We start from the raw sequence: 12,115 nt of genomic DNA on the forward strand, positions 1-12,115 counted from the left end.
AGATGAGGATCGGAAGTCACTGAACACAGTAAAGAATATAGTCGGTTGAATTTACTGAGGGTGACTTGGTGCAGAAGCTTAAAGCAGAAAGAAAATCTTGCTGTGATTCTTGGCTGGGTGGCATTGACCAAGCAGGTGGTGGGAAAAGGTGAGACACAACATTTCGGGTATCTTGTATTTTTTAAGGGAAATTTCCTGTATAAATTACTTTTCAGGATTTTTAAATTCAGTATGTTTTAATTTTCTGGGCTGTTTATATTTCCTGATCAATTTTAGGTGAAATAAAATGATTGAGTTGGATGTGAGCCAAGCCTGCCTGTGAACGGGGGGTGGGGGAAGGAGGAGGAGGCCCTGCAGAAAATGGGGGACGAGCAGCTTCCTGAGGCGCCCAACCTACGCCGAGACGCGGAGGCAGGAGTCTGCTGACGAAAATACGACCTCCGGCGTGGGGCGTCCTTCACCGGCTGCGAGGTACTTCGGGCGGCGGGGAAGAGGAAGTAGGCCAGCCGACATTGCAACTCCCGCACCCCCTCGGGGAGGTTCGACTTTTTGGCTGCGGTCCAGCCGCCGCCGCCATTTTGTGTCGCCGCGTTGGCGTGTGCGCATGCACCACCAGCCGAACCGAGGGAGAGGTCACGAACTCTGACCCGCGGCGGAGCCGAGAAACCGCGGGGGGGAGGGGGAGATTCGGGGGTTTTATCGCCCGTTTGAAAATAACGTCTTCAGGTAAGAGGCGGGAACGGCGCTTGAACTGACCTGGGCCCGGCGCCCCACCCACGCCCACCCCCAAATGGCGGCATCTTGATGCTGCCGCCGCCGAAACCACCCGACGAGACGCCGCCCCGCCGAGGCCCCGGGACGGAGGGGAATACCGAGCTGAGCCCAGAGGCCTCGGGCCCTCCCTCTGCCCGGGGCGGGTGTGGGTGAAGAGTCTGCCCGAGCAGGGAGAGTGCCGGCCTCTCTTCCCCCGGCCTCAGGCCCCGCTCCTCTGGCCGCCCTTTCTGACGAAGGCGGTTCACCCCCTCCCGCTGACCTTTCACCCAGAGCAGCCGCAGCTCCGGCTTCGGCCTGCAGCCGCCGCGGCCTCTCCGCCCGGCTCGGCCCAGCCCCGCCAACCGCTCGGCCCGCGGGGCCTGCACGGTGGCCTGGATTTCAAGTCGCACCCGAATGTCAAGTGCGCCCTGCCCGCGGCGGCATTCAGTCCCCCCGCCTCAGAGCTCACTCCATCTCGGGAAGCTCCGGCTCCCTCTTGGAGGAGAGCGGTGGGGCTTATCTTTCAAATTTACCAAATAACACCCGGTTGATCAGCAGGACGCGCTGCAGCCCCATGTCCAAGACCCTGAGTAGGGGGGGCAATGTAACCCCTGGCTACTGGACCACAAAACCCGATTTTTATATTCTAACTTTGTGTGATAACGGGTGGAACGTGACCTTGTGTTTGTACGTTTTATTGCTGAGAAGGATGTGAAGAGGGCCTGGGGAACGGATAGCTTTCAAACAGTTGCCACATAAAAGATGGATTGTGTTCTATGATTCCAGTTGCCTTCGTTCTACACAAGGGATATTGAAGCATTGCATAAAGAACTACCGGCATCGAGAGGATGCAATTGATAGGGAGAGAGTGATCATGCTCCTCTGCATAAGAGTATGAAGGTTCGCTAGGGTGGATGTGGAGAAACTTGACAATTGCTTGTACATCTACAGCAGGAGGACATGAACGTAATCTAGACCCTAACATATTAAATGTTGAATTGAGGAAGATTTTATTCAGTTACAATTTGTAATACTCCTATGTTAGGTGTTTGAAACAGATACCATTCACATTTTTAAGAGGAAGTTTGGTGTACAGATGATAGAGGAATACGGGGGCAGAGGTCAGTGGGAGGAGGCTCGTAAGTAAACACTGGGACAGATCAGTAGGGCTGAATGTGGTGTATCTGTACTGTTGATAAATAATTTGATGAAGTTTTCTAGGAACGTTCGTCTATCTAGCTCATTTTAAAGGGAGTGTCATGATGGCGGCAGATTAGATACCTCATTTAATGTGCAATTGAATCACAGACTTGAGCTGCAGTAATAATTTGCTGCATACTGTATAGGAACCACATGCTTTCTGCTTGTGCATTGGTGTGTTTACACTGCAACTCCGGTGTTTATGTTAAATGATACCTGCTCTTGGGTCATAAATTTGAACAACAAACCTGGAGTTACAATAGTGTCCAAAGCTCTGTACGGCTGCAACTCCAGTGCAGTGCTAACAATAAGATTTGGGGATGTTTTGGATATCTTGGACACATATTAAACCTGCTTTGTGTATATTTAAATGTTTAGGCCATGGAGGTTCTGCCATGCACACTTCCTATATTTTGATTGTTGGGAGGGGAGCTCTCTGCTTGTGTCTGGTCCCAGATGCAATGGTCTCTAGAGCAGAATTCTAGTCAGTTAATGCAGTACGTTATGAACATCCAGGGTGCCAGCTGTTATATCGCTATAGGCTGCAGAGAGTTGTTGGTATTAATGCATTGAGACCTCATATAACTGAAAGCTTCAGTTATTTATGTATAAATTTGCTGATGCAACCACCCTTGGAATGTAATCTAGTAGTTGCTGGAGTCTGCGACTGGTGACCTTCATACTGACACTTGCAATACCGCGCCATCTTTAACCCCACTTTCCTCTCCAAAGTCCTCGAATATGTCGACTCCCAAATCTGCATACATCCATCCAATCAAACCACCCCAGTCATATTTCTGTCCCTGTCATGATGCCGAGAAAGCTCTTACAAAAGTCATGAATTACATCCTATATCACCGACAATGGGTAAACTATCCTCCCTTGTCCTTCTTAACCTGTTTGCAGCTTGTGATAAGGTTGACCACATCCTCCTCCTCAGCCTCTCTACCGTTTATCCAGCTGGGTTTGACAGTGCTCGGTAACTGGATCTATCCTTGACCCCCCCTCTTATTTCTCATCTACATTCTACTCTTTGATGAAGCCAAAGAAAATCTCAAAATTAATTCACGCACATATGCTAAGGACAACTCTACCTCACCACCCTGCCGTCTCCTTGTCTCTTGCCTTTTCTGGTTTCTCCTCTCATTCTCCCCACCCCCTCCAACCAATAACTGACCCCACCCATCAAGTTTTCTGTCCCTGTGAATCCTCCCTCCCATTCTCTTTACCTCACCATTCATAGCTGTGTCTTCAGTTGTGCTATCTAAGAATTCAACCCCATAAACTCCCAACGATTCTGCACCTCTGGCTCCTCTTTTAGCGCACTCTTTTAAAATCTTTGTCCAATCTGTTTGTCATCCTTTGATGTCCCGTTTTGCATGATTTTGGCTCTGAAATGTTTAGGGAAAATCTGTGCATTGAAGCTGCCATTTGAATGCATGTTGGATATTGAAGTTGCTGGGTATTTGGAAGTTTTCAATGGATAATTCCTGTGATGGGCCGTTTCTAAAAAATATATATTTTCTGTTTTTTAAAAAATTTGAATATTATATTTGATAATAGGCTGGTCTGGGGATTGGTCATATGTACTCGAGCACCTCTGAATGATTCTAATGCATTACAAAATGTTTTCTGAAGTGTTATCACTGTTGTGGGAAATATAAAGGCCAATATGCGCACAGCAAGCTCAAACAAATAGCAATTAAGTAAATAACAAGGATTTCAGGTTTGTGAGATAAATGTTAGCAAAGACAAACAGAGAACGTCCCTGCTTTTTGAATAATGCTCTGTGGTATATGTTCACCAGAGGGTGCAGATGACCTTGGTTTAAAGCCCCATCAGAAGGCAGCACTCGTAACAGCGCAGCAACCAAGAGCCAAGTTAGATGATATAATCAAGTTTATGGACTGGGACTCAAACCCATGACTGTTGACTCCTAAGATGTAAATACTACAACTGAACCATGGCAGACATCTACATACTGCCTTGACATGCTGCCATTCTGCCCCTTCAGAAGATGACTGAAGTGGCACTAATGACACAAGGTTGATTGTAAACCTACAAAGTTACTTGTATTTGTTTTTAAGATCACTTGGAAGGCCAGCATTTATTTATTGCCCATCCTCAATTGTATGGTAGAAGGTGTTGAGACCTGCTTAAATGCAATTGGGTCAATGGATGGTGAGGACATTTCTTTTAAAATAATTTTTAATCAAATCTTCACAAAATATCAACTGGCCTTTTTCTACCGTTCTGCCAGGAAATCTAGGAATGGTTGCCACCTCCTAAAGAACCCCTGCGCCGATCCCCTTGGGGCAAATTTCACCCTCTCCAATTTAATAAACCCCGCCATATCGTTGCTCCAGGCCTCCACGCCTGGGGGCCGCGCATCCTTCCACTGAAGAAGAATCCTCCGCCGGGCTACCAGGGACGCAAAGGCCAGAACACCGGCCTCTTTCGCCTCCTGCACTCCCGGCTCCTGTGCGAGACCCCAGCCCTGTTTGACCCTGGACCCTACCAGCCTCGACACCGTCCTCGCTACGCCCTTCCAAAATTCCTCCAGCGCTTGGCATGCCCAGAACATATGGGCATGGTTTGCTGGACTCCTTGATCACCTAACACATCTGTTCTCACTCCCAAAAAACCGGTTCATCCTTGTCCCGGTCATGTGAGCCCTATGCAGCACCTTAAATTGTATGAGGCTGAGCCTCGTGCAAGAAGAGGAGGAGTTCACCCTCCCCAGGGCATCCGCCCAGGTCCCCCCCTCTATCTCCTCACCCAGCTACTCCTACCACTTGCCCTTCAGCTCCTCCACCGAGGCCTCGTCCTCCTCCTGCATCACTTGGTACGTTGCCGAGATCCTCCCCTCTCCAACCCACACCCCCGGGAGCACCCTGTCCTGGACCCCGCGCGGCGGCAACAGTGGGAACTCCGCCACCTGCCGCCTGACAAATGCCCTTACCTGCATATACCTGAAGGTGTTCCCGGGGGGGGGGGGGGGGGGGGGGGGGAGTCTGAACTTCTCCTCCAGCTCACCCAGGCTCGCAAACTTCCCATCCACAAACAAGTCCCCCATCCTCCTAATACCTGCCCTGTGCCAACTCAGGAACCCGCCGTCAATTCTCCCCGGGACAAACCGGTGGTTCCCCCGTATCAGGGACCCTACCGAGGCCCCCACCTCCCCCCTGTGCCGTCTCCATTGCCCCCAAATTGTGAGGGTAGCCGCCACCACCGAGCTCGTGGTATACCTCGTTGGAGGGAGCGGCAGCGGCGCCGTCACCATCGCCTCCAGGGTCGTGCCCACACAGGACGCCATCTCCATCCTCTTCCATGCTGCCCCTTCCCCCTCCATCATCCATTTGCGCACCAATGCCCAGTAATACCCGCAGAGGTTGGGCAGCGCCAGCCCCCCCCCCCCCCCCATCCCTACCCCGCTCCAGGAACACCCTTCTCACCCTCAGGGTCCGCTGCACCCACACAAACCGCGTAATGCTCCTATTAACCCGCCTGAAGAAGGCCTTGGGGATCAGAATAGGGAGGCATTGGAACAAGAACAAAAACCTTGGGAGCACCGTCATTTTAACTGACTGCACCCTGCCCGCCAGGGAGAGTGGCAGCATGTCCCACCTCTTACACTCCTCCTCCATTTGTTCCACCAGCCTCGTGAGGTTAAGCTTATGCAAGGCCCCCCCAGCTCCTGGCCACCTGGACCCCCAGTACCTGAAGCTCCTCTCCGCCCTTTTTAGTGGGAGCTTACCAATTCCCCCCCCCCCCCCCCTTTCCTGGTCCCCTGGGTGAACAACGAACAGCTCGCTCTTCCCCAAGTTGAGCTTGTACCCTGAGAAATCCCCAAACTCCCTGAGAATCCTCATTACCTCCGGCACCCCCCCACTGGGTCCGCCACATACAACAAGTCATCCGCATAGTGCGGCACTCGGTGTTCCTCCCCACCTCGCACCAGCCCCCTCCAGTTCCCCGACTCCCTCAACTCCATGGCCAGGGGTTCAATTGCCAGCGCAAAAAGCAGGGGGGACAAGGGACATCCCTGCCTCGTCCCTCGGTATAACCGAAAATACTCCGACCTCCTCCTATTCGTGGCCACACTCACCACCGGGGCCTCCTGTAACAGCCTCACCCACCTGACAAACCCCTCCCCAAACCCGAACCTTTTCAGCACCTCCCACCAGTACCCCCACTCTACCCTATCGAAGGCCTTCTCCGCGTCCATCGCCACCACTATCTCCGCCTCCCCTTCTACCGCCGGCATTATTATAACATTCAAGAGCCTCCGTGTGTTAGTATTCAACTGCCTCCCCCTCACGAACCCCGTTTGGTCCTCGTGAATAACCTGCGGCTCTATCCTCTATCCTCGTGGCTAAAATCTTCGCCAACAACTTGGCGTCTACATTCAGGAGTGAGATTGGCCTGTATGACCCACACTGCAGGGGATCTTTGTCCCGCTTAAGGATCAAGGAAATCCGCGCCCGAGACATCGTCGGAGGCATAGCCCCTCCTTCCCTTGCCTCGTTGAAGGCCCTAACCAACAGAGGGCCCAGCAGGCCTGCATATGTCTTATAGAATTCGACCGGGAACCCATCCGGCACCAGCTCCTTCCCCGGCTGCATGCTCCCTATCCCTTTGACCAACTCCTCCAGCCCAACCGGCACCCCCAGTCCCTCCACCTGTCCCCCCTCCACCCTCGGGAATCTCAGCCGGTCCAGGAAACAGCCCATCCCCCCCTCCTCCACTGGGGGTTCGGACCGATACAGTTCCTCGTAGAAGTCCCTGAAGACCCCATTGATGCCTACCCCACTTCGCACCACATTCCCTATCCTTAACTCCACTGATCTCCCTAGCCGCATCTCGCTTCCGAAGCTGGTTAGCCAGCATCCTGCTTGCCTTTTCTCCATATTCATACACCGCCCCCTGTGCCTTCCTCCACTAAACCTCCGCCTTCCTGGTGGTTAACAGGTCGAATTCGGCCTGGAGACTACGCCGCTCCCTCAGCAATCCCTCCTCCGGAGCCTCCGCGTACCTCCTGTCCACCCTCACCATCTCCCCCAGCAACCTCTCTCTCTGCTCTCTCCTCTCCATGTGGGCCCGAATGGAGATCAACTCTCCCCTAACCAGCACCTCCCAGACTGTCCCCACTCGGACCTCCCCATTGTCATTGGTCTCTAGGTACCTCTCAATACATCCTCGGACCCGCCCGCCCACCTCCTCGTCCGCCAGCAACCCCACCTTTATGCGCCAAAGCGGGCGCTGGTCTCTCTCTCCTCCCCCAGCCCGAGGTCCACCCAATGCGGGGCATGATCAGAAATGGCTATCGCCGAGTACTCAGTATCCTCCACACTCACAATCAGCGCCCTACTCATAACAAAAAAATCAATCCGGGAATAGGCCTTATGCACATGGGAGAAGAATGAAAATTCCCTGGCCCTCGGTCTTGCAAATCTCCATGGGTCAACCCCTCCCATCTAGTCCATAAACCCCCTCAGCAACACTGGATCGATCCAGCACCGTGTTGAAATCTCCCCCTCCCCCCATTTTCAGGCCCCCGTCTCCAAGTCTGGAATCCGGCCCAACATGCACCATATGAAACCTGCATTGTCCCAATTTGGGGCATATACATTGACCAGCACCACCTGCTCCCCCCTGCAGCTTGCCACTTACCATCACATACCTCCCGCCACTGTCTGCCACAATGTTCGACACCTCGAACAACACCCTCTTTCCCACCAGGATCGCCACCCCCAATTTTATGCATCCAGCCCCGAATGAAACACCTGGCCTACCCATCCCTTCCGCAATCTAACCTGATCCGCCATCTTCAGGTGCGTCTCCTGAAGCATGACCACATCTGCCTTCAGCCCCTTCAGGTGCGCAAACACGCGGGCCCGTTTGACCGGCCCATTCAGTCCCCTTACATTCCAGGTTATCAGCCGGATCAGGGGGCTACCTACACCCCTCCCCCACCGACTAGCCATTACCCTTCCTCAGCCCGCCACGTGCCCGCGCCCCCCGCTCGGCCCGTTCCCCACGGCGGCAGACCCCCATCCCGACCCCCTCTACCTGCTCCAGCTCCCTCTTGGCCATTCCAGCAGCATCCCGGTACCCTGCCCCCCCCCCCCCCCCCCCCTCCCCCAGCTAGGACCCCCCCCAGCTGCATTGCTCCCTGCATTGCACTCCTGTAATTCAGCCGACTCCTGCTGACCCTGGCCACTCCCGCCACTCCGACCCCTCCCAGCGTGGGGCTTCCCCTCCTCCCCATTGCCCACCAGCAGGCTCTCCTCCTCCCCCTACCGCTCTCAGTGCGGGAAAAAGCCTGCACTTCCCAGCTCCGGCCCCGCCCCCTTCAGCCCTCCGCGTGGGATGAAGCCCGCGCTTTCCACCTGCCCGACCCCTCCTCCTCTGACACAGCTCCCTTTACCGGCCCGGTCCCCTCGCGGGGCCCCAACCCCCCTTCCCGCCATCAGCCCCCACACAGCAGGTCTGCCCCCTGTCCGAGCCCATCCGACAGACCCAAGCAAAAACAGTGACCCACCCACCCTAAAAGCAACAAAGAACCAACAATAAACAGAGCACCCCCCCCTCAAAATGTAACACAGCTACACGCAAACCCCCTTACTCAACTCTCAGTTTGAGTCCAATTTTGCGGCCTGTATGAAGGCCCACGCCTTCTCCGGGTACTCAAAGTAAAAGTATCGGACCTTGTAGGTGACCCACAGACGCGCTGGCTGCAGCATGCCGAACTTCACTCCCTTGTGTAGCACCGCTTTCATCCGGTTGTACCCGGCCCTCCTCTTTGCCACCTCCGCACTCCAATCCTGGTAGATCCATACCTCAGCGTTCTCCCACCTGCTGCTCCGCTCCTTCTTGGCCCACCTGAGCACACACTCCCGGTCAGCAAACCGGTGGAACCGCACCAGCACCTCCCGTGGTGGCTCATTAGGCTTGGGCCTTCTCGACAGTACTCTGTGGGCCCCCTCCAGCTCCAGGGGCCCCTGAAAGTACCCAGCTCCCATCAGCGAATTTGGCATGGTGACCACATAGGCCCCCACGTCCGACCCCTCCAGCCCCTCTGGACGGCCCAGGATCCGCAGATTTTTCCGCCTCGAACGGTTCTCCATCTCCTCGAACCTCTCCTTACATTTTTTATGGTGCGCCTCCACCTTCACCACGAGGCCTAAGATCTCGTCCTCGTTTTCGGAGACCTTTTGTCGGACCTCTCGGATCGCTGCCGTCTGGGTCTCCAGCAGCTTATCAATTGAAGCCTTCATCGGCTCCAGCAGCTCCGCTTTAAGCTCCCTGAAGCAGCGCTGAAGAGCCTCCTGCTGCTCCTGCGCCCACTGCATCCATGCCGCCTGGTCTCCACCCGCCGCCATCTTGTGCTTCTTCCCTCGCACCTGCTTTGGCTTTGCTACCACTTTTTTACTCGCCCCACTCCTGGTCCAAGCCATACACTGCTGGGGAAATGTTGCTGACTCCTTCCCACGTCGGGAAACATCGAAAAAGTACCGCTGGGGGCCTTAAAAATAGCCCAGAAGTCTGTTCCTAGCAGGAGCTGCCGAACGTGCGACTTAGCTTCGCATAGCAGTAACCGGAAGAGGTGAGGACATTCCTAAGGGCAGTAAAGAATCAACCACATTGCTGTAAATCTTGAGTTATGTGTAGGTCAAATGAGGTGACAGCAGATTTAATTCCCTATCGGACATACTGAACCAGATGGTGTTTTGTGATCTAGTAGTTTCATGGTCGCCATTACTGAGACTACCTGTTTATTACAGATTTCTTTCAATAAGAGACTGGGTTATGAGCAAATGTCATGATCATATTTCTGGACCTCTGGATTACTCATCCAGTAATCTAACCACAATACCAGTGATTTCAAATTATTTTCCTTGAGGCTCATGCGTCAACCTTTCGAACCCATAACTCTGGAGGAGAATAGGGCATTGTGCATATCGGGTGCCGACATCAGCCAGTTCTTTTGTGCCATCTGCATCTTTGTGATAATGGAAAGTCCAACCTCGCGCATGTAGGCCGTGGTGAAGGTCAAAGCAACAAAATGGCTACTCAGCACTGGATACCCCTGGGGAGATGGTACTCCAGAATGCTCATGGGCCTTTAATGTGTTTTTAATATGCTATCACAGGTCAGGTGTAGCAACATAGTCTTTTCATTTGGAGTCAGCTGTCAGCTGATAGCCGACTCTGGCGTCTCAACCTCAAAAATAATTTTTCACCTGCCACTTCTCTTTCAAAATCTGAAACTTTTCCTCTCATTTGCCAGTAATTTCCTGCATATAACACAAATAAGCTTTGGATCCTGATTAGCTTTCATACCTCAAGAAATTATAATACTGCTATTTCTCCCCCCCCCCCCCCCCCCCCCCCGTTAAGTTTTTTTTCTCTTTGTGGACTGTTACAGAGCCAATGCTAGCACTGCTCTGTCCTATCCTGGGCTCTCCAGAGCATCTTTTGCCAGCAGATTTACTTGTGACATCCTGGCCAGCAGGTGCACTGCCGATTTGTCTCTGGCTGTCTCTTATTTGTAAGAAAATAATTTATCTTCACAATCCTCTTGCCAGCAGTTGGAAAATGGAAGAAACTTTCCTCTGTGATTTGGCACAGACTGCATGTATATAGAGGGCATTTGATGTCGAGTTTACGTGCCGGGCGTGCGACTAGCCAGAAGTCAGCCTAATTTCCTTCTCATTAAAAGGCGGCAGCGGTTGTTATTCACAATAAAAATGCATGTAGCCGTCGTTGGGCACTTCACCCGCAGTAAGGAGCACCATGACCGATCACTCTGCAATCCCGCCTTGGGTTGTTACCCACACTTTTAAAAAAAATCCCTGCGCTATGCTGCTGTACCTCGTATTTCTTATCTTGTTATCATGACACCCTGGGCTAGTGTGCAGTTAATTCCAGCTCCACTTGACCAGGAGTTGAACATAGGTGAAATAAGATATTATTTAAAATGCCTAATGTCCTTGGCTGATCCCAATAAACTACAGTCATCAGGTTTGTAACTAACACAAGTAACCTTTCATTATGTACGGTGTTATAATTGGACAGAAAATGTAATGGACTAATACCCCTTTCCCAGCCCACCCCTTCCTAACTACCCCCACTTCAGTACGTACCCCACATACACACACAAATAATAATAAAGGGTGGTGACAGCGAAAGAAAATATTAAAATAAAAGGATAAGTGTCTTTGATGCACTGGAATGACCTCTTCCTTCAAGGCTCAAGATGATTTTCTCTGGCAAGGCTGTCTGTTTTCTCTGCAGATTCGGCGTCATTCCAGGTTCACCGCTGTAATATGAGAGTACCTTTAAGAAATGGGTCTATGTAAATATCTGTAGTGAGAGTACCTTTAAGAAATGGGTGTTTATTACGCCAGTGATGTCAGAGAGTGGGTGGAGCTGGGCTGTCTCAGCGTTTTACTTCTGCTTTTGAGCAGGCTGCAGGGTGTGTATTAGTTTTGTTTTCAATGTTGAAGCTGAAGCCAGACCAAGCAGGTGTGCTGCTGTTCTCTCTGCCATCAAAAGACTATCTCTTGATCATTTGGTGAATTCAGAATTATAAATGTTCTCAGTGAATGTAAACCTAATATGCATCTGTTGAAAGGTGTTTCTTCTGACTTCTGGATGTTGTTTGGGAAGTTATTAAGGATTACTTAGTGTTGTGTTCTTTGGCGGTTGTATTTGAATTAATGGTTGCTAAGATGTTCAGTATGTTTTAAAAAGGTTAACGTGAGTCCATAGAATAAACATTGTTTAGCTTTAAAAAATACTTTTTCATTTCTGCTGTACCACACCTGTGGAGTGGGCCGTGTGCTTCCCATACCACAATCTATTAAAAGTGGTGGATCAGGTGAACTCCATGCTACACTTTGGGGTTCTCTAAACCCTGGCCCATAACAAATTGGAGGCTCGTCCAGGGTAATAGTCTATCTATTGGATTGGCTTGGTGAACTTAAAGACACTGAGGGGTGAGCATATTGTGGGTTGCTTTTCAGATGTGGTATTCTAGTTTCAGTAGGGCGTGTGTTGGGAAAATGGCTCTTTCAGAGGCTCAGAAGTTTTTGGGGGTGGAGACGGTCACACGCAGTACCTTACGGACAGAGACTAAAAGCAGACTGTTAGATTTG

The 12,115-nt window shown here is 51.9% G+C and overlaps 1 protein-coding gene across 15 annotated transcripts in view; it reads left to right on the top strand.

Moving 5' to 3' along the window:
• Positions 1 to 322: 322 nt before the first annotated feature.
• The window catches only part of LOC119973238 (nuclear receptor subfamily 2 group C member 1-A-like), a 164,872-nt gene continuing 153,079 nt past the window's right edge, over positions 323 to 12,115 (top strand). For 5 of the 15 annotated variants that reach the window (XM_038810931.1, XM_038810934.1, XM_038810929.1 and 2 more), the window contains exon 1: positions 490 to 726. The gene's annotated coding sequence lies outside the window, so the exon portion shown is untranslated. The other 10 variants (XM_038810945.1, XM_038810938.1, XM_038810941.1 and 7 more) reach the window with 4 other exon arrangements.

Source organism: Scyliorhinus canicula, chromosome 11 (assembly GCF_902713615.1).
Source record: "Scyliorhinus canicula chromosome 11, sScyCan1.1, whole genome shotgun sequence".
Lineage (NCBI taxonomy): Eukaryota > Metazoa > Chordata > Chondrichthyes > Carcharhiniformes > Scyliorhinidae > Scyliorhinus > Scyliorhinus canicula.